This window comes from Mus musculus, chromosome 1, assembly GCF_000001635.26.
Source record: "Mus musculus strain C57BL/6J chromosome 1, GRCm38.p6 C57BL/6J".
Lineage (NCBI taxonomy): Eukaryota > Metazoa > Chordata > Mammalia > Rodentia > Muridae > Mus > Mus musculus.
The window spans coordinates 131069301-131094740 of record NC_000067.6 but is presented as its reverse complement, the minus strand read 5'-3'; the positions used below and the strand labels follow the sequence as shown (position 1 = coordinate 131094740).

Sequence of the window (25440 nt, the reverse complement as noted above, 5' to 3'; positions counted from 1 at the left end):
TTGAGAGATCATCACCATTCAACACATTCATTTAGTTGATGAGAAACCAAGGCCCAGAAGGAAGGAACAACTTGCCCAAGGCAAGTGGTAATTCATGCCATCACTTGACCGAGGCGGGAACTGAACCCGGTTCTTAGTCTCAGGCCCCTCTTTGCCTCTAACTACAGTGGTATTGACAGGCAAGTATCCAGTTGCTGTTTCAGTCTGACCTATTGGCCCCATTTGTTGGCCTGAGGACAGTGGTGGGTATGGTATATACCACCTTTCAGCTACATTGCTAAAGTTGGAGAGGAAGCTTTTAAGCCAGCAGGTCCTTGAGTTTTGGATGTATAACAAGCCCCCCTGTCCCCCGTTAGGGAGTTTGTGATAGTCATCCTATTTATTACTCTTCGGGGATTCTGTCATTTCTTTGGTAGGGACACCCAGTCTCAGTCCATCTCTCTGTCTTCCACGTGGGTTACACGGCTGCATCCTGCCTTACTGTGTCATGGTGACGCTTAGGTATTAGCTGAGCAAATTTAATTAAAGCTTGTATGTCCCACTCTGCTGTTCAGTGCTGATTAGGTGAAGCATGTTATTGCTTTACAAAATCCGGGATGTTGTCATAACTTATCTCTGTTTACCTTTCCATTGCGTAGACTAGGGGAAGCAAGGTCCTGTAGTTTCTTCCCTTTCTCCAGTGTTTCTCTGGGTCGTTGAAGTGCCACAGTGACGTAGCTGCTTTTGGTAACATGATGGAGAGATCAGAACCTCTCACCGTTGTCCTGGACATTGTTGAAGGGCAACACCAGCCCCCTCTCACTGCCTATTATCCCCCCCCCCCCATAATGCCCTCATTCTGCGTCCTCACTGGAGAGATGGCCCGATAGCATGGCTGGCAGGGGACAGTCGCAGTTTGACATTTGCTGGGTGGAAACATGAGGTAAGGAAAGTCTCGTGATCACGCCATCCAGTTTGGCTCCAGGGAGCTGACAGCTTGTGGGGCATTTACCATAGGTTTGTGAGGCTCGAGGCATTAATGCCCTATAAAATGTTTGGGGTCAAGAAATCTATTTGGAGAAGGCAAGATCAGTAAATGTTGTCTAGGGCAGCAGTGTCAAATATGGCAGGCATTCTTTGCATATAGCTATTTGTATAAAAGTAGCCAGCGTGCAGGCATAAAACCAAATGGAAAACGCAGTTGCCAGCCTCAGTTTGAACATTCAGAAGATTGTTGGATCTCGCAGGAAAGACTACTAGTCATTGCTGGACTGGGGGCTAAATTGTGTGACCAGGAATAGAGGGATTCTGAAAGACGGACATCCGCGAGGGAGGATTGCTGCTGCCAGGGCAAGCCTTGGCTGGTGGCAGTGGGAACTTGTTGGGCCTCTGAGGAATGAATGGGTCTGCCAGAAGTCTTGAAATTAGCTGTGGCTAGAGCTGAGGGGAAGAGCAGGAGACCAAGTAGGCCAGAAGCAGTGGGGCTAGAAGCTCAGGACCAAACTGACTTGTCTTGGGGTCAAATCAGCTTTAAAGTGTTTTGTTTTGGGGAGGTAGGTAGGCATTGAAGTTGGGGTTTGTAGACTTAGACAGAAAGGCCTTCAGAGAATATAGCTATCTTTTGGGATATGTCTGCAGGCACGTCATCCTGGTGTGGACTTAGCCTCTCTACTGAAGCAGGACTCTGGGTCTCGCTCGATGCAGGATTAGAAAGAAGTAGGTTAGTTAATGTTCCAATGGCCCTTTTTTCATTTGTGAATTTTGGACTTTCATGGAATCTGAAAACTCTGTAGTTAAAGTAGTTATGGTTGGGTGTCTAAAAGTGAGGCAGTAAGGAGAAAAACCCTCATGAGGCCTCAGGGCCACATCTTGGTGTGTGTGGGGGTCTGGGAAACAAAGTGTTCCTTTCCCAAGGAGGATGAAGGCATTCACGGTTAGAGAGACAGGAGTTGGGGGTGTAATCAGTGGAGCAGGAGTGAGAGTGGGAACAGGAACCAAATCCTGGGGCTGGAGGTGGAGTCAACCTCCTGTTCTCTCCGGGAGCTAGGGATGGGAGGGGTCTGTGCCAGAGGGCATGGCAGGTCTCAGCACCTAGGTCTAGGTAGTTTTGAGGTGCCAGAGCAGACCTGCTTTGCTTGGAACCATTGCTCTCCCTGGTTGGTTTTGTGGTAGAGTGTTCACTGTCCTGCCTCTTCTCTGTTTCACACCCTCCCAAGGTCATGGTGAGGTCTCAGTGCCCCCCTTCCGCCATCTTTTGTGTGGTTCTCTGCCTTGGATGGAGGTGAGTGGGCAGAGGAGAGTTATTTGTAGGGACTGCAACAGCTCTTGATAGTTGAGTAATAATGGACACTCCTTGGTCATCTTGTCACCTCCTCCATCCCATTGAGGAAGAGGCTAGGCTCTTGCAGAAAGGCTCTGTGGTGTGCCCCAACATCTTTCTTGCTTGTGGGCAATGGAGCCAGATGCTGTGGAACCTGCTCTTGGTGTAGGTTTCTTAGGGTGTTTGGTTGCCAGCAGGAAGTGATGCTGGTATTGAAGACCTGTCAGCCTCAAACTCAGCTCCCGGGTCTTCTCACAAAACGCTTTTCCCACATCCCTCCTTGTAAATGGGGGCAGTGGTAGGGAAAGAGGGTCATGTCAGAACAGCTAGATACTGTTCACCAGTAAGACTGAAGTGTCTTCTCTAATCACTAGGACTGATACCCCTTAGGATCTTTAACACTAAGATTTTATATTTTGAGTTATATAAGTTCATACATAAGTTCAAATATAAATAGAGATGGGCCTGTTTTTAGGGGTTATGTGCTAGATAAAAAAGTAAAAAAAAAATCAAAACTAAACAGTAACAGCAACAAAAATCAACAGTAGACTATTCAATAGTCTAGGTTTGATGCCCTACTAACTGATTGTGTGGCTTTGACAGAGAGTTGGGCTCTAGCTGTCACTAGGCAAGCCCTGGCAGTGTGCAGTAGTAGAAGAGACTCTGCAGGAGCCCAGACTCCAAGGTCAGGAGAGACACTTGCTGACTTGCTTTGTGTTGAATGGTTAGCAGTACCTGGGCCAGTGTGGATGCCCTCTGATAGGTGTAATGCGTCCAGCCAGCTGATAATCTTTACTGACCAGCTGATCTCTCTCACGTAAAAGCTTAGGAAGTATTCCAGCTTGCGGCTCAGCCAAGAGGACAGGCAATGTCAGCTCTTGCCTTGAAATTAAAGAATCCCAGTGGAGTGGGGTACAGAGTGGAGATGGGGATCCCTTGTTTTCCTTCCCCAGACTCTGTCATTTGAAGCCATTGGGACTTTGGTAGGCCACTGCGATCAGTTTTTAAGGCTGTGTCCTGCATTGGGGCACCTGACTTGGGGGGTAAGTATGGCTGAATTGTAGCCATGACGTTACTGCTGGGTAGTGTTTGTCTTGGCATTCGACATCCTTCACTCAGCCACAGTCTCTGTAATGGGCAAGGGGTTGTTCTGAGCCTGTAAATGGGGACTGATTCCCAGAGTTGATGAGGATGGTAGGATTTCTGTGTTGCTCCACTGGTCTTCAGAGAGCGCTGGCCATTAAGGAAGCAAGTGGAGAGGGCACGTCTGGAGGAGACTGCCTTCTCCTTCCTGTGGCTCAGCATGGATATGGGATCCTGTGTGCTGGGCTGTCCTGATTGGTTTGGAGGAGGAGGGCAGAGGAAAAGGGATCATGAGGTTGGGCTTGGCCTCTGGCATTGTCATATTCTTGGAGACTTTATTCTGTGGTCCAGTAAACATCTCCGTATGCCAGCTGGGAGGTGGTGGAGCCTGAGCCTTAGCTCAAGGTCAACCTCTATTTGTATGCGATGTTCCCCTTTAAGATCAGAAAAGCTACATGTTTATATCACTGGGAACCTGAGCTCTCCAGAAGGGTCACAGGAAAGGGCATCTTATTCTTGAGGGATGGCTTCAGGCATCTCCTGACTAGTGCCAATTTGGACCCCTCTGGGAGGTGAGAGTGGTGGCTGCAAGTAGCAGTTCTGGGCATCTGTGTAAGCGTCTGCCTCGGCAGACAGGAGAGAGCTCTGCTGTTGATCCTGCCTTGTTTAGCTCCTAGGTGAGTCTTTCTGACGGAAGCAAAGGTAACCTATCTTTTATCCCCGGGAAGGAGAGGGAGTCCAGAGGACTCTTCCTGGCTCATGCCTCTGCTGACCCCTGCTTCTTCTCTCGGAGCTTCTTGCCCTCCATCTGCTTCAGGGCAGGTGACTGAGTTGGTCCCTTTGATGGCATTTTGACTATCTGTGTTATTAGGAGCCTTCCAGACCACACTGACCATTTACAGCCTGGCCTCCTGCCTCGGGCCCAGGACTGATACGCAACCTCTGTCTCAGTGTCTAAAAATAAACTGGCTACGCTGCACTTCTCTCTTCATACCCAGGCCCTGGTATCTGCCCCAGGTCTTCTTGCCACACACTGAACTGTTGATCTCATTTTTAACCTGTGCCCTCCTCTGTGCCCTTTCCCTTTCCAGCCTGAGCTTGGTGGGTAGTGGGGCAAATCTCAGTCCTGAGGGCGAGGTAAGAGGTGGCTTCTCCAGGTATCTTGATTCACTTGGACAAAGGCTACAAGGGGCTGCCTTGCCATTCCCCAGGCAGGAGAGGGCCAGGCAGAGGAAGGCAAGCAAGCTTTTAGATGGTTAGGCCTTCTGCTATGCTTGCCTGCTTCTTAGCTCTTGCCAGTGGGTATGAATCTGCCCTCAGTGTCTATCCTGTCTGGCCTGGGACTGAGTTTGCTGCATCTTTGTCTTCTTGCCCTATTCCTAAGTTACACTCTCCACCCCACAGTGTGTGGCCTCATGTTACCACATCCTGAAGTATGACCTCATTCTGTTGACTTCCAGGAGTAACTGGGCCCTGGCCTTCTGAGTACCTCCTTGCTGAGTTGGGCCAGGGCCTCGTAGCTTAGCCACCTAAGAAGGACACCAAGGACAGAAGGCCTTTTACTTTCTCACTGCAGTGGCAGAGGTATCGCCTAGGTGTATCCTCTTTCTCTAACTGCTAGGGCTTCTGTGGAGCAAGATGAGGAAGCTGTGGGTAGGATGTCTCTTAGCTGCAGACAAAAGGCAGGATGTCTCCTTCACTTCCATCTGAGCATCCCAGTCCTTGGACAGGTGTTGTTGATACAAGCCATGGCTCAGATCCACACTCTATGTCTGTTTCCTGGAATCAAGGTATATTTGAGGGGCAAGGGTATGTGGCATGAGTGTTAGGAGCCAAGAGACAGGACTTGAGAAGTCCTCTGCCTCTGTGGAGTTAACTACCTGTCTTCTCTGGTCTGTTGTCCCCAGGGCTTCAGTTCGTCTACATCAGCCCCTTAGCCTCTAGATGGGAGGAGCTGAGTATATAGTTGGTAAGAGTTTTATTTCTAACTGAGACAGAAGAGGTCCCTGTCTTCAGAATATCAGGCTTTCCCTCTTTCCCATCGAAGCCTTCATCCTTAGCCTCCAATTCTTAGGAGAAAGCTAATAGACTCTTAGCTAAAGGAGCAGGCTTTGCAGGAGCCATGGGGGTACGACACGAAAGGAAGCGTCTGCAGATTGCTGGCCATGCCTAGCTTCTGTAGAGCTCTCTTGCAGTGAGGGAGCGGAGGATGGCCAGGGACCTGTGTGAAAGGAACTCAGAGCATCCTAGGAATGCAGGTAGACTGGCGGGGACCACCCGTGCCCTGGAATGGTATTGGAGAGGCCAGTCTATTAAGGGGGTATTTCATGCCTTTACTGGCATCTAAGGCACAGTGAGAGAGCAAAATGTACCATAATCTTTTGTTAACTTCCTGTGGAACATGCGGTATCCTTCTCAGACTTCCAGGCTCACAAGCATCATGCAGTCCCGCAGAGCAGGCCGGGATGCTCAGTGGCTTCATCTGCCCTCTGCTCTCTTCCCTTCCTCTGTGCTGATAGAAAGGAGTGGCTGCACTCCTCAGCCGGCTCTCACACTCTGCTCCTGTCGAGGACTTGGTCACCCGGCTCTCATGCTCTGCTCCTGTCGAGGACTTGGTCACCCGGCTCTCACACTCTGCTCCTGTCGAGGACTTGGTCACCTGGCTCTGATGCTCTGCTCCTGTCGAGGACTTGGTCACCCGGCTCTCACACTCTGCTCCTGTCGAGGACTTGGTTACCTTGGCTCAGACTCTTTGGAAGGAAATAAGATAGAGTTGGGGTGAAATAGACAAGAAGCAATAGAGAGAAATGCCGAGGAGCAGGGGGACAGTAAAGTACCGAGGCCAACGCTGGGACCGGTCAGCCGTGGAGGGGGGTCTCTCCCGGCACTGTGCTTTGCGGATTAGTTTGTCTACAGCCAGGCTGTGACCAGACAGCTTCCCGTTGGGTTCCTTCTGCCTGCCTGATACAATGACTTAGGCAGATGCTTCCCAGGTCTGGGTCTAATCAGCCCCTCATGTTTGAATATTTACTTGTTTCATTCCCCTATTCCCATTCCTTTGCTTCCATCTCTGTATCTTCTTTGTCCCCTCCCGTCGCCTCTTCCCCCCCTTCTAACTATATTGGCTTTTTCTGTACCCTACAAAGGCTGGTCTTTCATGAAGTCTTTCACATCCAAGTGAGTCCTGAAGCTGAGGCATCGCTCAGTAGCAGAGCATGTGCCTAGCATGTATGCATAGTAGAGCATGTGCCTAGCATGTATGCATAGCAGAGCATGTGCCTAGCATGTATGCATAGCAGAGCATGTGCCTAGCATGTATGCATAGCAGAGCATGTGCCTAGCATGTATGCATAGCAGAGCATGTGCCTAGCATGTATGCATAGCAGAGCATGTGCCTAGCATGTATGCAAAGGGCTCTGGGTTCCATCCCTAGAATTCTTTCCTGCTCCTTCTGCTCCACAAAACGTAGAAGAAAGTGTACTGTCAAAAGGAAGAGACCCTTACCTGTTTTTAAACATCTTAAGTGCATTTATTTCTCCACGGGCAAGATGTTTGGTTCCAGTATTAGATTATGTAGTTAATTCCTTGGAAACCTACATCTTTGTTTGTTTTTTTTTTAAATCTTTTCCTTTTTTAATTTATAAAGCGCTTATTTGTTTGGTATATATTCATGCATGTGTGTGCCTGTGGTGCCTTTCCTTCCGCCTTCTCCGTCCCTTGGGCTGAGCTCAAGTCACCAGGTTTGTCAGCAGACACCTTTATCTACTGACCCCTCTCACCAACCATATCCTCTTATCTCAGCATAGTGATTTGATGTTCTCATTAAAAACAAAATTCAGGATTGGATTAGTGGTCGCACTCGGATGGGACAGTGCTGGCTGGGCTCTGAGATTAAGCTGGGGGCATAGTAAAGCCCTTGGCTGTCAGTATGAGGCTCTGCTGTCTCCTGGTGGCTGCTCCAGGGTCATCTTCTGGGGGATTCTTCGTCCATCCACTCAGATCTTTTGATTCAAGGAGGTACCTTGTGTTTCCATTGGTGGGATTCTTATTCCTCACAGGAGAATGACAAGAGTCAGTGCTTAGCCCTCCCCTTTTGTTGCTCTAGGGACCCTCACTGTCTTCTCTGTGAAGAAGACCCTCCTGTCATATATGTGAAGTGTGCCAACTCCCCTAGAGTTCTTGGCTAGCTCTAGACCCACAGCAGGGACATAGATGCAGACGAGTAGACGAGTGTTTTCTGTCCGCTGGCCTTGTGCCTGTGTGTCGCAAGACAGACCAGCGGTGAGCGTCACACTGCCGGGTCTGAGGTCAGAGCTTTCAGTCTCATGGGGCCACTTATTTCCCATGTCCTGAAGCTTGCATAGGAGATAGAACCCAAGAGACCTGGTTTCCAGCCCTACCATTGTGGCCCTGAGCAAGTCCTAGGCCATGTTTGGATTTCCCTTGGTTTCTCTGTAAATCAGGCTCAGACTTGACTTAGCAACGCTTGTGCACTGAATGCCTCTCCATCATTGTTACTACAAACCACTGCTGGGAAAGTGACTTGATGCTGGGGAAGAAGTGTAGAGAGAGCCACCCAGGGAGCCATTCTCAACCGCTGTTGCAGGCCAGGGTTATTTTATCCTCCTCTTGGCTGTAGTATTTTTATTCATTCACCCAGTGTTTGTAAATGTTTGCTTTCCCCCACGATGCCTCCTGTCTTCCCTGCTGACTGGCCATCAGGGGGCCCAGATGTCTGGATTAGCCTGGAATGGGAAAGTGATCTTTGTTGTTCCTTGGGTTTACACCTCGTCTGCATCTCTGCTGTGAGATGAGAGGAGGTTGGAGGCTTCAAGATGTAGCATGTGTGTGTGTGTGTGTGTGTGTGTGTGTGTGTGTGTGTTTTATTCTTGTTTTAGCAGTATGCGACAGATCTTGTATTTCTAAGCAGGATTTGCCTTAGGGTAAGCTTCCATTCTCCCCAATCCCCCAGACCCAGAATAACTGAATTAATTAGGTTTGGTGAGATGGCTCACTGGGTACCCTGCTAAGCCTGACCTAAGTTTGATCATCAGGCCCTACACGTGTGCTGTGAGTGTCTTACCCCCCACCTCCATAAGATGTAAGTAAGAAAAAGAAAAGTAGCAGTGCCAAGAACTACTTCTGTAGCCTCCCTTGGCTACATCAGAGCCACATGCTGGCTTTGATTCATACCTCCCTTCTGTCATTCAGACCTCTGTGGGAAGCTCAGCTGCTCTAGGGGTTCTTGGGTTAATAACAAGTTCTTATGGAGCAGGTGTGATGGATGGGACAATGCAGCTGATGCTGGGTACACTTTTGTTAGTCCTTGCAGTGGTATCACAAAGTAAGTCAGTTTTTTTACAGAAGAGGAAACATGTTCAGAATAATTAACTCATTAGCAGTTATTGAACACCAAGTGCTAAGCATAATTTTAGCTTCTGGGGACATATCTGCTTATAAAACAGACAAAACCAATCTTATCTGCAGGGGGCTTGTATTCCTGTAGGGAAAGATGGAGCACACTAATTAAATGATATACCTTGTCAGATATTAGTGGGTACAGAGTAGAAAATAAAAAGGGAAGAGAATCTGAACTGTTAGGAGTCAATATTTCTCTGTCTGTCTGTCTGTCTGCCTGCCTGCCTACCTGTCTGCCTGTCTGTCTCTTTGTGTGTGATGTTCTATTGTTTATATTCATATTAATTTTTAAAAACTTATTTTTATGTATATGAATGTCTTGTCTGCCTAGATAACCATGCACCATGTACATGTGGTGCCCACAAAGAGGGTGTTGGGTCCTCTAGGACTGGAGTTACTAGTGGTTGTGAGCCAGGTCCTCTGGAAGAGCAGTGAGTGCTCTTAACCGCTAAGCCATCTCTCCGGCCTGCTGTTTTAGTTTCACTTGGCAGGTTAGGAAAGGGTTCCTGGAGGAGGTGAATCATGGGTGAATCTCCCCAATGTACTTGGTAGAAGAGGGTCTATCAGGCAGAAGGAATAGCCGAGGCCAGAAGCAGTAGATGATGGGAATGCTTGACTCTAACCCTTTTCCTCCCTTTTTCTTTTTTTGAGACAGGGTTTCACTATGTAGCTTGAGCTGCCCTCAAAGTTACGGTCTTTCTGCTTTGACATCCTGGGTGCTGAGATAGCCAGTATGGAGTACTTTGCTAGGCTCTGAGAGTGCCTAAGTAAAACGTGGTCCTTTTGTGGTTCCCAGTTCTATCTCTGACGAGTTTTTCCATGGTCCCATTATAGTTCAGAACATAGGTGACCTAGCAACCAGTGTTCTGTTTTTAATATCTGTGAGTGCTTATTTGTACAAATTGCTATAATAATAAGGGTGGTTTGTGGGCCTTGTCTTTGGAGTTTACAGTTTTATACAGAGTATATAAAATCAATGAGAAAAAGCATGGCCACTCCAGTCTACCCTCCAACCTCGCTCTTCCTCTGCTTCTTAGTTTTATTAATGAATCAGTGGAAAGGCCAGGGAGCAGGTGCTAGCTAGGTGGCAGAGAAAGGGCCACAGGTGGTCAGGAAGGAAACAGAGACCCATGGGTGGCTCCTCAAGACAGGGTGGGTTGAGGTGGGATCATTTCATGGTACAGCTCAGGACACTGCATGGACAACACCTGATCCAATCTCTGGAGGGTACCGGCAAATCTATAGACAGCAGCTGGTCTCTGGGAAGTGGGTGGGACTGCAGGCTGTTCCCTTTTGTTTGACCAAGGAGAGATATTTCTGTTAATTGACTGTTCTGAAGAGCTGGATAGAAGTGAGAGCCCTAAGGAGTGCTGGGCTGGAGTTGAAGCGGGGGAGGTTTTCCCTCCCTCCTTGGGCCTCCGAGTCCTCCACTAGGCAAATAGGTGGAGGACCAGCAGTTCCCGACCCTGTCCTCTCAGCACGTGGCGAGCAGAGGGCAGGGCTACGGAAGGAAGGTCGGTCCGTTAACACAGTTGGAAAGTGAAGCAATGGGTTAGGCCTGGTTTTTTCCTAAGCATGTGCTATGACAAAGGAAGTTGCAACATTTTTCTCTTTTTTCTTTTTATAGAGTAAGAAGTAGGGAAAAAACCCATCTTCCAGTAAACTTCAAAAAAAAAAAAGTGTAGTCCTTGATGGTTTATTGTCCGTTGTCCGCCTCCACCTCCCTGTCTTTGTCTTATGTAGTCTTTTTAGGGCTTTCTTTGCTGTCTGCACTTTCGGTCCTTCTCAAGCTCTGAGAGCCTGTCCTTGCAGCAGGCCAGCTTGTCTCTAGAGAGGGAAGTAGCCATGACTTGGCCCGAAAATCTTGAGAAAGCCCCTGTTCGTGCTCTCCGCATGTCTGTTGTTGGCCCTCCTTGGATGTTGAGGGCTGTTTGAATGGAAGATGTGGGCCCTGATGCCCACCCTCCCTGCCACCTGCGTCTGGGCTCATGTGGTATTTCATAAGGTCGAAGCAGCCATTGTTTCTCAACTCCAGTAACCACCTTCTTGGTAGCTGTGGACTGTGTGCATAAGCAGTGTGTGTGAGGCCGAGAGATCAAAGCTTGAACAATCACTCATGTCAATGTGGAATTTGGTCATGTTTGATTTTGGCCTCTGGGCTGGAGCTGGGCAGGAGTCCAGCTGTATTTGGAAATGTAGAGATGATATATTTTCATGATGAAAACTTTGTGAGACTTGAAAAGTCGAGAACTTAACTGACTTCCTTTATTTCTTTGCTCAGATTAATGTCCTTTGTCTTAGCTTTCTGTACTTCAACACAATCCCAGGATTCCAGTGCAGACCAGCGTTGAGGTCCCAGCTTTGGTCCTCTAAGGCTGTTATGGGTCCTCTTTTGGAATGAAGGCTCCTTGCTGGTAGGGTGTTGAACTGCCCAGGCCAGGGGTTGAATTAATTGTCTTCCTAGGGAGGAGAAGGTAAAAGTCCTCTTGGTGAGAGTCTTTGTTTCTTGGACTTCAAGCCCTGGGAACATAAGATTTCTCCTTTCTTGCTGTTTTTTTTTTTTTTTTTTTTTTTGGACTTAATCATCCCGTCTTCAGGCTGGAGAGGAGTGGAAGGAGTGGGGTCAGAATTTTGACCCCTGGATTCCATAGTTGAGTACATAAGTCCTATTCTACAGCTCTCGTGTTCTCAGATGTAGTTATCTAAATTGAAATGAAATAAGCATTATCTCCATCTGCAGCGCCCCAGGAACGGGCTGCTGGCTGCTGGGTTATGCAGCACAGGACAGGGGAGAGGATATTCTGTCCGCACAGAACATTTTCTGGTTACAGTCATTCTTTATCCGGACTCATCTGTACATGGAGGGGACTTGGGGAAGGGCAGCTAGAAACCAGTCATACGAAAGGATCTTTTATAACATCTCATCATAGAGGAACTCATCTAGTCTTGTGGCCCCTAACCCAAGCTGACCATCAGATTCACTCGTGGATAACCTTTGAAGGTGGAGCTTTCTGGGCTGTTCTCCTGTGTTTTATGGAGTCCTGGATCAGACTCTGGTCCTCAGGTTTGCACGGAAAGTGCCTTTGCATGCTGAGCCACCTTGCTAGCCTATATTATAGCATTCTTATAAGCTATGTCATTATTATTATTATTAATCATCATTCTCCCTGACTAGGAATGTATATTTTTAGACTATTCCCAAGTCAGAATTGCCCAAGTCTGGCAACCACTCATCTGTCTAGCTGATTTTTAAAAATTCTTTAGTGACAGGGGCTTTATTTTTCAAGAAAACCTTACATATTAAAAAATAATGTAATAACTCTGTTTGTTGAGTAAAAAAGTTTGTTCTTGATCTTGTAAAAAATCCTTTGGCCCTCTTAGTCTTCTTCAGACCCATGGCAAGGTGCATCAGCCCATGTCTGTGTCTAGTCTCAGCAGATGGGCTAGCTAGCGCACTGCAGGGACATTTTCAGGGAGCATCAGTAGCCAGGGGTTCTAGGGGGTGCAATGGCATTCCCAGGATCCTTTTGGCCTGGCCATGAGACTGAGGAGAGATCTGCATCCCTGGAGGGTCCAGTTGGAATGGCCACAGGTACCTTTCAGCCCTCATGTCCTCTCCTGTTGTTGTCACTCTGCGTGCCTAGCATGTGCCCTCGGGGATGCCCAACTACTTCCTTCTGACACCTTGAGGGTCTCAGCCATCCATATGGCTTCTGTTCAGAGATCTTCAGTAGACGCCTCTACTTCCTAAGCACAAAGCCCCCAATCTGACATCACAAAGAGTGGGGGTTTGATCTCTCTTTGCACCTCCAGTCTTCCAGGCAGTCCCCTTCTCTCTGCACATGCAGACCCCCTTTTTCTCTTGACATCTTCCGTATGATTATCCCTCTGCATTCTTCTTACTGGGGCTTTGTCCATCTTCTGAGACTCATACAAGATCTTACCTGCCCAAATTCTACCATTCCAGGCAAACCCAATTGTAGATGGACCAGTGGCTGTTGATCATGGTTTGCACAGTCTTGAATTACTGTCACCCCCACCTCTTCTCGGGTAGCTCGGCTCCACGGGACAAGTACTGTGCTTGCTGTTTGGTGTTCCCACATGCAGGCCCAGTGCCCAGAACTCCTCAAGGTGCAGTGATATGGCAGGAGACAATCCATATTTTTGCTTTTTTGTTCTCTTGGGAGTTTTGAAGAGGCTTTGAGGAGAGCAGGAGCCTTTGTCCCACACCAGCATCCCACCCTCAGCGCCCAGCAACTCAGCAGCTCAGCAGCTCCAGTGGGAAAAGTGGTATTTAGCAGCTGATAACCAGCAAGCAGCATTCAAGGCTTGGCTGCTTCAGAGGTAAAGCTGGTATTTAAACAGTAAAGGGTTTCAAATCAAGTATTTAAGCACCAGGCTCGGCAGCAGCTCCTGTTAACATAGTCCAGCTACAGTGACAAAGAAATAAGTAAAGCCAAAGAACTTTCCAGAGCCTTGAGAAGAGTGGATGGGGAGGAGTCTGGATGGGTGCTCGCAGCACCTGGCAGGGACCTTGATTTTGTTCTCTGGGCTGAGACTGCTTGGGGAGTAGGGAAGAAAGGCTCTCAGCATTCCCTTCAAACTCAGTGTCTCTCTCCCAGGTTGGACTAATGTTGTTGAGTGACGTTGTTGTTGTTATTATGATTATTATGTATTTGGGCATTGTGTCTGCATGTGTGGAAGTACATGCCTTGTGCCTGTGGAGGCCAGAAGAGGGTATTAGATTCCCTGGAACTGGCGTTTACTGATGAATTTGAGCCATCAGATAGGGATGCTGGGAATCCAACCCAGACCCTCTGGGAGAGTGGCCAGTGCTCTTAACCACTGAACTATCTCTCTAGCCCTGCAGTTTTATTTTTTAGTAGTGTTCCTTCAGTACTGCTTGGTGATGGCCCATGAGTTTTCTTCTGTTGCAACCAAGATGACGGAGGGAGGACTAATGTAGGGTTTCCTCCCTTCCAGGATGCACAGAGCTGGAGGAATTCCCCAGCCTCTTGATGGTACCCAGACACTAACCACAACCAGCAGCTCTGTCAAAGGTGTTCTGAGAAACACATGTGCCAGGAATAGTCTGAACTTCAGAGAACAGCAGCTACCTTGTGAGGTCTCCCTGTTGGGTAGTATTTGAGAGTCTCTCTCTCTCACTCTCTCTCTCTCTCTCTCTCTCTCTCTCTCTCTCTCTCTCTCTCTCTGTGTGTGTGTGTGTGTTTGTGTACACACTTTTGCATGTAACTGTTTGTGCTCGACCACACAGAGCAGGAGATATCTTTCAAGGTCAGCTTCATTGTGAGGAAAGTAGAAAATTTCCACCCCAAGAAAGCAAAGAGGCGGCCATCCCAAGGTATAAGTGCTATGTTTGCCACACCCAAAGTGGGGATCTTTTTAATAAATAGTTTCCCTTGGGGGAGTAAGGAATGCTGTTTTCAAGTTTGAAAGAAAAATTGAGATGTGTAATTTGAATATGAAGGTTTTGATCAATGGTGGTGACCTGCCTGTCTCTGTCTGTGTCTGATTGTGTGTCCTTGCCTGTGTCTGAGTGTGTGTTCCTGTCTGTCTGAATGTGTGCCCCTGTCTGTGCCTGAGTGTGTGTTCCAGTCTGTGTGCCATTATTTATCTGGTTCTCAATAGGATGGTTGGATGAGAAGTACCCAGGAATTCTTACTGTCAAGGTCTGTGATCTTCCTCCTGCTCCATTCAGGTTTCTCTGCTGGAATTAGGGGTGCTGGTGGCTGAGCTCACCTAGGTCATGTGATGGTTATGGTGTTGATGACGTTTATCATAGGTCTGGACGTGGAGTCCAGCCATGCAGGTGCTCTGACAGTGTAAGGTGGCCGGCGAGGGTTGAAGCAGGAAGACTTCATAAGGGACTAAAACTAGCTGGCTCAGTGCTTAAGGTCACTTGTTATCTTGCAGAGGATCTGGGTTTGTTTCCTGGCAGCTTACAGTTGTCTGAAACTCCAGTTCCAGGGGCTCTGACACCTTCTGGCCACCTTGGGTATTGTGCTCATGTGTTGCCCTTACAGACAAGACATGCAGACAAAACACTCATATACATAAAGTAAAAATAGACTACTGTGATGTGAATGATGTGTAAATTCTGTCTGTCCTAGGTTTTAATAATCCCTGCAGAAGCACCATCACTACTGGACCCAAATAGCAAAGGTGCTGTGTGTGTGTGTGTGTGTGTGTGTGTGTGTGTGTGTGTGTGCATTCACTGGCCTACTTCTTTCCCTCTTGATGAAGTCATAGAAAAGGAGCCGTAAGCAAGGTGGTTCTTCACTCCACATAATGGAAGATATCATTTAGGGAGTAGGTAGTGTTATGAAGGAAGGGGCTGCTCATTTTTCCAAACTCTAAGGCAAATCCTTGAGTGTTCCATAGGTGGGAGACATTCTGCAAGTGTGTGTTCCACATTAAAGGGCCTGAGAAATTCTCAGCAGCAGAGTCGGTTATGCTTTGTGGTTTGGACATAAAGGTCTTTGTCTCTCTGGCTTTCTGTTTCTCTGGCTTTCTCCCTATCTTTGTTGCTCTGCTTCTCTCTTTGTCTCTGTCTCTCTCTGTCTCTGTCTGTCTCTGTCTCTCTGTCTTTCTCTTCCATCATTAGCATCGTATGGCCTACTGTCTGAGAAGTAACAGTAACTACTCCTTCTCTGAGAGAACTGCCCAGTGATTCACAGTCACCTGAACTGAGCTAACACCTGTTGCAGAGGTTTGAAAAAGCTGTGTGTTTGGTGTGTGTGTGCATGTGTATGTATGTGCGCATGTGTGCTGTTGGGAGGGGGGATGGTGGATGAGGGGTCCGGCAGGTGGCTTCTGTTAAAGGTGGCTCTGCCTGAAGCCCTTTTGCTTTGTATTTCTGGGGAAGCTTTGTCCTGCCTTGGAAGCAGTGAATAGCAGCTACATCTGTTGAGCCTGGGAAGTGCAGCTTGCAGTGTGGGGGTGAATGAGCAGTTGGCAGACACTCCTGCTAGAGGCTCAGGCTGCCCAGAGCTTCTTGGTATTAGGGAAAGGAGGGGCTGGGGGTCCTTAGGCAGCTGCTTGCTAATCCTGGCCATGGGAGGAGTGAGATTTAGCCTGCTTTTCTCTCTCTGCATTCTTTTCTGACTACAATGCCAGGCAGCTATACTGACCCTTGAGGGAACAGCAGGTGACTTGGAGGTTTCTCTCTTCCTTGCTGGCTTTGAACAACAGAAGATAAAGGCTTTCACTTCACTCTTCGGTACTGAAATTCAGAATTGTGAAATACATTGAGATAGATTGACTAAGGATTGTGGAGGTTTAAAAATACTTTTTAATTAAAATAAACATTTTTCTATTTTATATGTATCATGTTTTGCCTGTGTTTTTTTGTCTGAGTACCACATACGTGCCTGGTACTGTGGGGGTCAGAAGAGGGTGTCAGATCCCCAGGGACTGGAGTTACCATCTGTGTGCTGGGAATTGAACCCAGGTCCTGTAGAAGAGCAGCCAGTGCTCTTAACACTGAATCATCTCTTCAGCCCTTTCTTGTATTTTCTCAGAGTCCTTATTGGAATTGTTTTTAGAGCGTTGTTGGTATTGGTTGAAGGTGAATGAGTGATTTGTAGATGTCAGGTGGCCTGAGAAATCTCTGAAAAGGCCTAACTGGATTCTTTACCTGGAACAAACCTAGGCCAAGAGGGTTTCCAGAGGCAGTTGAGGGCTTCAGTGTTTTTCCTGGGCAACCTGTAGGGAGTCTGGTTATTTCTCCCTCCTTCCTTCCTCCTTCCTTCCTTCCTTCCTTCCTTCCTTCCTTCCTTCCTTCCTTCCATCCATCCATCCATCCTTCTTTGTTTTTGTTTTTGAGACAGAGTTACTTTGTGTAACAGTCCTGGCTGTCCTGGAGCTCACACTGTAGACCATGCTGGCCTTGAACTTCCAGATCCACCTGCCCAGTGCTGGGATTAAAGGCATAGTGTGGTTGTTTCTAAGAAAATCTGTACTGAGGCACAAGTAGGAGTCAGCTGCTTCCTGGGTTGTATGCTGGCACTGCTGGGAGGTCTCAGCATGATTTAGCTAGGTTTCCTATCTCTGTTGTACTGGTTTAATTGTTTTTAGTCTGCCTTTTCCCATTCGAGTTTTTACAGAGGAGTTAGTATGTCCTCAGCAAGAACTAAGTGGGGTGTCCTTCATTTTCAGCTCTTTGGCATGTTCTCTGGTCTCATATGTAATTAGAGGCCCAGTTACTGAAATGGGGGAGTGGCAATCCTTGTGGAGAAAAGCCCCACGCTGGTCCTAACTACTTGTCCAGAGACTGGGGGAGGCCAGCTGTGCTATGAGAAGTGGCGGACTTAGCCACTACTGCCAACTGGGGTTGTGTCTGCAGACTCCAAACCTCCAGGGCATCTGGAAAGACCAGGAGCTGCGACTCCCCAAGACTGTTCTCTGGTAGGAGAGGAACCTCCTCACTGAGGTAGAGGTGGGCTGAGGGGTGGAGAAGGCCTGAACACATGAGGTGAAGTGTGAGATGGCTCCTCCAGTCAACTGGGGATGCGTCACTGCTAATGGGAAAACCTTTAGATATCCTCCAGATTAATTGGTCATGATGGAAACTCACCCCCCTCATGGATCTTTATGTATTTAGAAATCTTCACTTTTTCCAGGTTGTGACAGGCAGTGTCAGCTCTTTAACCAAGCCCCTGAAGGCTAGGAAAGAGGGCGGTGGCTGAGCCTAATGCTGTAGTGGCTGCCTGCCCATCATCTTCTGGCCAGTGCCTTTAACTGTCCTAGGGTTCGAGTCAGAATGCGGTGTGCTTGTACTGGGGAAGAGCTGACATTGGAGCACCATTGCCTCTTTAGGCCTAGCCTGTGTCAGTGTCGTGCTTGCACGGTGGCCCATCTGGATCTAGATGACATCCTGCTATTTTGTGTGATGAGGATCTCAGGGGTTTCCCTTGGGACTTTCTCCTCACTCTGCAGGCTCCTCTTTTGGGGTCTTGACCTCTGTACCCGTTACTTTGTTGCCATGATAAAGCACCATGACCAAACAAAGACCAAACACAGGCAATTTAAGGAGAGTTTATTTTGGCTTACAGTTTCAGAGGGGTGAGAACCCATCATGGCAGCCAGAGGCATGATAGCCAGCAGGTGGCATGTTAGCAGGAGCAGGAACTAAGAGAGTATATCTTGAAGTGCAGGGGAGAAACTGGAAGTGGGGCTTTTAAACACTCAAAGTTTCCCAGTTACTATTTTCTACTCCAACTAGGCTGTCATCTCTTCAAACAATGCCACCATCTGGGGACCCTGTGTTGAAATGCCCAAGTCTGTACGGGACGTTTCTCATTTAAACCACCATAGCCTCTGAGCCGTCACTCATCCACCTATCTTTTACCTCATACCCATGGCCTAGCAGTTGTTTTGCTTTGTGAGACATTTTTATTTGAAATGTATATTCCCTCTTTTAAGATCCCGAGTCCTGAAGCTCCAAATGGTTCAGGGTCCCTGGAAACCAAAAGGGCGAGGATGAGAGAGATCTTAGCTGGTTTTAGGCATTGATAGCCAGGAGGGGTTCGCTGGTGTCCTGTGCTTTTCTGGGGAGACCCACAGGGTCTCCTTGCACCAGGCATGTCTTAGATCACACAAGGAAGAAAACGGTGAAAGTAACTTGTCTGTAGTTTCTCAGTAAGCTAATTGTAGCACTTACGTTAACACCAGCTTGCTCTGCCTTCCCGCACATTCTTGATGTCTCAGCAAAGTCCATCACATGTTATCTGTGGGGCCAGACTTAGATGATTTGTGTCGGGGTGGGGACAGAGAAGGTAATCTTAAAATTATTGAAACTGGACTTTTGAAAAATATGTGATTTTTTTTTTCACCCAGAAAATTTATTTCTTTAATTGTCTTTGGCTTCCATAATATTCTTTGTGCCAGAAACACACACACACACACACGCACACACACACACACACACGCACAGGAAGCTGGGGCTAAGGGAGGGGCGTCTACTTATTGATTCAGATGCTTGCTGTGGTTCACCTGCGGAGCGGAACATCGTGGTCCAGGGCTGCTTGGACTTGAGGCTGCTTCTTGAGGAGTCCTTGGTGAAGCAGCAGGCTCCTGCTTTTGGCCTGTGTAGATCTGATTGCTGGAGATGAGTGGAGGTTTGATTGACATCTGTGTATTTGGTTTCTATCTAGAAAAGTGGTTTCTAGAGACATTATAAATATTGGGCTGTCAAAGCTGGACAGAAACATGCTCTCACCCCTGCACTGGGCGTTGATCTCTTCCTCTCAGGCTAGAATGGTCAGGACTTGTTCCTGACTGTTACACAATGATGCAGCTGGTCCCATAGGAGTAGGAATTGATGATATCCAAGGTCTGAGTGCCTTGCATTTGCTCTGTGCTGGCTAGAGTTGCGTGTCACCGGGTCAGCCTGGCCTTCCACAGTTCTTGCGTTGAGTGACCCTTTGTGGGTTGAGAGGAGCACCCTGTATACTTTCCTCCTGTGACCTCCAGCCTCCTCTTGGTCCCTTGTGGTGCAGGAGCCTGGCTGTTCTTTCTCTTTTTGTCTTACTGTGATGTGCGGTTAACATTGTCTGCTCAGCCACCTTGTTCTCGCATTAGCCATTTACCATACTGTTCTGTCACCCTTTGCACTCTGAGCTGACCTGTCCAAACAGTTTGTATTTGCAGGGACTTCAGAGTGGGTTAGACACCAGCCCATGACACCTTGTACTTCCAGTATGCATTTGCACTAAATTCTAGTATTTGCCATTGTTCTCGCTCTCTGTCTCTGTCTCTCTCTTTTGGTAAAATTAAATAGCAATGAGATACAAAAATCTTAATTTGATGAAGCTTAACAGGGGTTCCATATACAACCCCAGTCTCTATAGCAAAAAGCTTATTACTCTAGTAAATTCCTCCATGCCCTCTCAATGGTACCAATATATACCCCTTGACAAGATGGACATACACACACACCACTCCACTCTTGTATGTATGTGTGTATGTGTGTGTGTGTGCACACACCTGTGTGTATGCATGTATGTATGTGTGTGCACGCCTGTGTGCATGTGTGAACGACCTGTGATGTGAGGTTTATCCACATGGTTGCATGTGCTGGTGGTCTGTTACTCTCTGTGCTGAGTCCTGTTCCATTGTGTGGGCACGATAGTTGCTTATCTTCTCTCCTGTGGATGGGCGTTTGGGTTGTTTCCAGCTTTGAGAACGGAGGACTCAAACTCCAAGAGCTTCCCACACAGGGCTTTTTCTTGTGAGCCTGGTGTTTTCATCTCTCCCGGGGAAGTAGCTGGCGTGTGATTGCATGGGTACTGGAGGCTGCCTATTCCTGGCCAGCTGCCCTGCCTTCTGACTGTCTGAGATTAGGGCGAGCCCACTCTTCAGCTGAGTTACTCTCCCCAAGAGGGTGGGCTCTCCTTGGAGCCTGCCCAACTTTTTCCAGAAGAGGAAAATGGCAGTCTTATAAGACTTTATCATTGTTGACCTGCTTGCTGCCACTGAGAAACAGAATTTAGTCTGCTTTGAGTCCCTGACTCCCGCTTGAGGGCTGTCTCTTCAGGCCTGTTGCTCTAGTTTTGTGGACTGTTTCTCTTGTGTTGTGGTCCTCAGATCTGCCACAGCGTGGTTTTCCTCTTCTGAGCAGGAGCACAGTTTTCCCTGTGTGACCTAGAGCTGAGCTGCGGCACCCTGGGTGTGGTGTGTGTGTGTGTGTGTGTGTGTGTGTGTGTGTGTGCAGTGCAGACCGTGGGTGGCGCTGTGCCGTGCCAGATGAGTTACTGTCCATCACAGTGCTGCCCATCCGACTGACTGATGTTGCTGTTAAGATACTCAGCGTGATATCACATTGAATCCTCGAACAGGAGCTGCACACATTCTGTTTGCTCTTGTCTCATTTAATCCCTGCTTCTAGCTGATGAAAAAGCTACTACTAAAATTAGCTTTATTGGGACCCTGGTTTAAATCAGCCTTTCTTAGCTGTGGTATTATTGACTAGATGCATTGTTGTGATAGGAGCCAGGGAGAGTGGGGGTAGGGTAGAAGTTGATGTTGTCCTGGGATTTGTAGGAATGAGCAACGTTATGGCTTTCACTGCTTAGATGCAGTTGCCATGTGCTCCCCAAAGCAGTGATAATGAACACTTATGCCAGATAACTGCCAAGTGTGCCTTGGGGCAAGCATCAGTATAGTTTGGTGGTACCACACTCACTAAAGATGGAACTATACAGAGAAGACTAGCATGGCCCCTACACAGGACATGCACATCCATGAAGCAATCCATCCATCACTTTCCAGAGGACGGGTCCCTGCTAGGTTTGTGGGGCAACATTTATTTCCCTTGGAGTCTTTTGTTCCTGCTGATCAGGAAGTAGAATGAAGTGGTCTTGATGGGGGGAGGGTCAGCCTAGTTTGAAAACAGGTCCAAGCTGTTGCTTTTCCTAAAGCTAATCACTATGGATCTCTAGTGTGCATACTTCCAAGTTATGTGTTTTGTGTGGTCTTCATTTTCTAACGTTCATGAGTTTCACCTACTACAGATGAAATGACCAGTTCTCGGCAGCGTGGCTCAGCTTTCGGCTGCCGTGGTGGATTAGCATTGAGTGATTGTGTGGAGGACAAACTTCTCTGTGAGCTCTTGAGTGTGCAGGTCACCGTGCACATGGTAATATTGTGGGCAGTGACCAATCTTTTTACAGTCAGTTGGTTATTGGTCAGCAGGCCATCTGGGAAAGTTTGTGCTTCTGTTTCTTCCTTGTCTCTAACGAGAAACTCATGGCATATTTTGATACATATTTGATACACATTTAGATACTATCACTGTCTGCATTAAGTGGCTGAGGGTAGTGTAGATTGAGAAAATGAAGTCATTGGTTAAGGCCAGGCAAGGTTGAAGTTGGTATTTGAATGAACTTTAGAACTATGCCTTTAGTCACAATTCTTTACACCCTTTGTTTTTCTTAGAAGTAGCTTAATAACAAAAACCAACAAGTATGTTTACTGCAGGAGGCACAGATCTAAGCCCAGTTTTATTAACCCCTCCCTGAGGAAGATACATTATTGTCCTATTCTGTGTGGAAGGGGACTGGAGGCCTGACGATAGGAACCTCCTTGGGGCCACTGCCCAGATGGTGGCAGACCGGCTGGGTCCACCCCAGGCAGGCAGACAGAGCCTTTGCTCCCTGGTATCTGGAGCCACTCCTGTGACAAGGTTCCTTCCTCCTCTGCTGTTGTAGTGACTCCAGAAATACTAACAGGTCTTGGAGGCGATTTTTGCCTCATGTTTTCTCCTACTGTGTCTTAAAGCAAAAGCAGTAACAAAAAACCCTGTTGCCCAGGCCACGCCTGATTGTTTCTGTCTGCTCTTTCCACACTGCAGATTTCATAAGCTTGTTGTCGGTGATGTCGTTAGTCAGCTCAGTGGTAAAATATTAGACAAAGCCAAGGATGGCATTCCTTGTTTTTGTCATGGGGTGGACTCTCTGAGTTAGTCAGCAAGCAGATTTTTATGGACTTCCTCTCAAGTGCCGTGTATTGGGGACTTACAACTTGGAACCAAAGAATGGACAAGACATTGCCTTGGTCTGTAGTGGGAGAAGACACCTATTGTGAGTAACACCAGTGTTTTTAGCTTTTGCTTTGGTATGACCAAACACCTTAGCAAAAGCCATCCGAGGAAGGGTTTATACTGGCTCAAGGTTCAGAGAGTCCAGTCCATAGTCAACATGGCCCCATGTGCTTGGAGGAACGTAGTAAAAGAGAGCTGTTTATGGGAAATAACAAGATGGGGAGCTGGTGACAGAATCCATTCAAGGACTTACCTTTAGTGACCTGCCTTCTCTAGTCAGGTTTCAACCTCTTAAAGTGTCCAGAACCTCCCAAAATAGCACCACCATGGGGGCCTAAGCATAATTTAGTAACTCTTTGAGACAAGAAATGCGAGTCACTGGCCGTGATTTCTCAGGGAGCCCAGGCTGGACAGTGAAGGCCTAGCTGATGATCTGCCCCAGAGCTTTACCAGAGATGGTGCATGTAAACCAGTCCGTGTGTTTGGTCTTCCCTTTAAACAAGCAGTAACTCTGTACCTCTCAGTGGGTAGAGTGTTAGCACTCTGGATTGCGGATTGCTTCCTTGCCCATGTTTAGCATTTCTAGTCTGACAGACATCGAGCCTTCGTGCTAGAACAGATGGGCAGGGTAGCCATGGACATTCCCCCAGTTTCTGTTCCCAACAGGGGGCCCCTTCCTCCCTGATCAGTTTTGACTTGGCTGCAGCATCTAGTTCACGCGCTGAGGCACTCTGCTCTCTTTTCCTGAGCTGACACCCACTCTGCCCTGCCTGGCTTGCTAGCAGGTTTTAGGTCTTGGGATCCATCTTTCAGTGCCTCACTTTCCTTGTGATTAGGTGATACTAGAGCTCACAGTTATGATGCTACTCTGATAGGGGAAGTAATTCCTAAAAGTTTAAAGGGGCTGGGCAGTAGTGGCACACGCCTTTAATCCCAGCACTTGGGAGGCAGAGGCAGGCGGATTTCTGAGTTCGAGGCCAGCTGGTCTACAGAGTGAGTTCCAGGGCGGCCAGGACTACACAGAGAAACCCTGTCTCGAAAAAAAGAAAAAAAAAAGTTTAAAGGGAAATCAAAATGGCAGATGTTTTAGTTGTGGAAAGCAAAGTCATCCGGAAAGGCAAGGTGTTTCTAGAAATAATATTTTTTCTAGAGATAATCCAAAAAGAAGGCCCCAGACTAAATTTTAGAGTATGCAGAAGGTATGGTATAACCCAGCATTGGACTAATGAATATAAGTCAACAAGGGCTAGGCAGGGTAACACTTTGCCATTGGGAAATGCCCTAGGGAGCCTCCCAAAGGCCCCAGTACCAAATTCCATTCAATCATTCCCTGTCAACTTTGGGGAAACTCATCCATAGAGCAATTAAAAGATTTAGCGCCTGTTTTTAAATACAGTACTGCTCTGGATACACTCAAGATCAGAAGAGTTTCAGTAGATAAAACAAAGAATTCAGGGGAGACCAGAAAACAAATATTTTGGCAAACTGCTACAAATGATCAGAGACCAAAGCTAAAAATACAAATAAATGACATTGAAATTGAAGGCTTAGTAGACACAGGAGCAGATGTAACAATAATTTCACCAAGATCTTGGCGTCCAGATTGGCCTCTTCAGCAGGTAAGTATTCAGTTTCTAGGGATTGAAACTTTATCTCAGGTAAAACTGAGTGCATAGGGCCCGAAGGACAGAGGAAAATGAAAGCCACATGTTGCTAATATAGCCATGAATTTATGGGGACATGATTTGTTGCAGCAATGGAAAACACAGATTAACATTCCTCCAACCTCAGAAACAAACCATAAAATAAAGAATGTTTCTGAGAAAAATATTAAAAGGCATTATCACAGACTGTCCAGGCTGGCCAGAAGCAGGGCACAAGAGCTGCAGAGAGACACTGGACAGTAGAAAAAGCCAAGTTAAATCAGCTGAGAGACACTGGACAGTAGGAAAAGCTGAGTTAAATAGGCCTGTATATTTTAAAGATGTGTGAACCCCAAATGGAAACTGGAATATGTATTACGTTTGGGAAGAGGTTTTGGCTTTGTTTCCATAGGAGAAAAAAGCCGTGGACACCATCAAAATTGATAAAGTTTAGATTCAGACAGGAGAGACCTCCTGAATAAGGAGAGTTGATAGTTCATCAAACAGCTTGGTCATTCAGTCCAAACTAACTTATAAAGACTAACACATGTCTTTCATCTGATCAGGCATGAAAAAAATAAAAATAAAAATTAATAATATTTTCAAATGATAATTTCTGAGAGGCATACTTACCTTACTGTCTTGTGCCCTAACTCCATGGTCGAATGTCAGACTGTAGATTGCATGTAGCCCACGCCATCTTGAATCTTAGCTTTTGAGTTTTCTTTTTTAAATAAAAAGAATATTTTTGTTGTTTAGTATTTAAAGCCACAGGTAAGAGATTTAAGGTATTTTATGATATTCAAAGGGTCACTACAGTTCAAACTTGTTTTCTAAATCTCTGTTAGGTGATTTGGAGCCTAGAAAACAGAGTTTTTTTCTAAATTCCAGAGTTACTGTGAACAAGGTAGTGTTGTGTGCCTTTAATCCCATCACCATGGGACAAAACTCTGATACAGTTTCTAATTAGTATCTTTGCACACTAGAGAAACCACATACCATGTTTAAGGAATTCATATTCAGGTGGGGAATCCCAGCACCTGGGAGGCAGAGGCAGACACTTAAGAATTATAGTGATTTAAATTTGAAAGCCACTTGCAAAAGGCAGGCTGAAATTCAAAGTGAATGTCCTTTGTGATCTAAAAATAAATACACTTAAACCTTGAAAAAATATATGCAAAGAGAAAGGAGAATATAGGTATATTTATCCACTAAGGTATATTTAGTTTCAAAATAATTCTTTAAAACTTCAGTGGAAAGGATACTTTTTTTGTTGCATTTTGCCCTAGGAAAGATATTCTGCCGAAGACTGACAAAAAAAAAAGAACCCTAAGTAGGGGAGGGTTTTGCTTTCATCTTTCCAGTAGAATAAGAGATATATTTTACATCTGGCATTCAACTTGGTTGGAAGAAAAATCCAGCTTGACTGGAGAAGA

The 25440-nt window shown here is 46.9% G+C and overlaps 1 protein-coding gene and 1 pseudogene across 2 annotated transcripts in view; both read left to right on the top strand.

Annotated features, from left to right (window-relative positions):
• The window catches only part of Mapkapk2 (MAP kinase-activated protein kinase 2), a 44172-nt gene that overhangs the window by 3131 nt on the left and 15601 nt on the right, over positions 1-25440 (top strand). The gene's annotated exons all lie outside the window — the stretch shown is intronic.
• Gm25549 lies at positions 20990-21083 on the top strand (annotated as a pseudogene).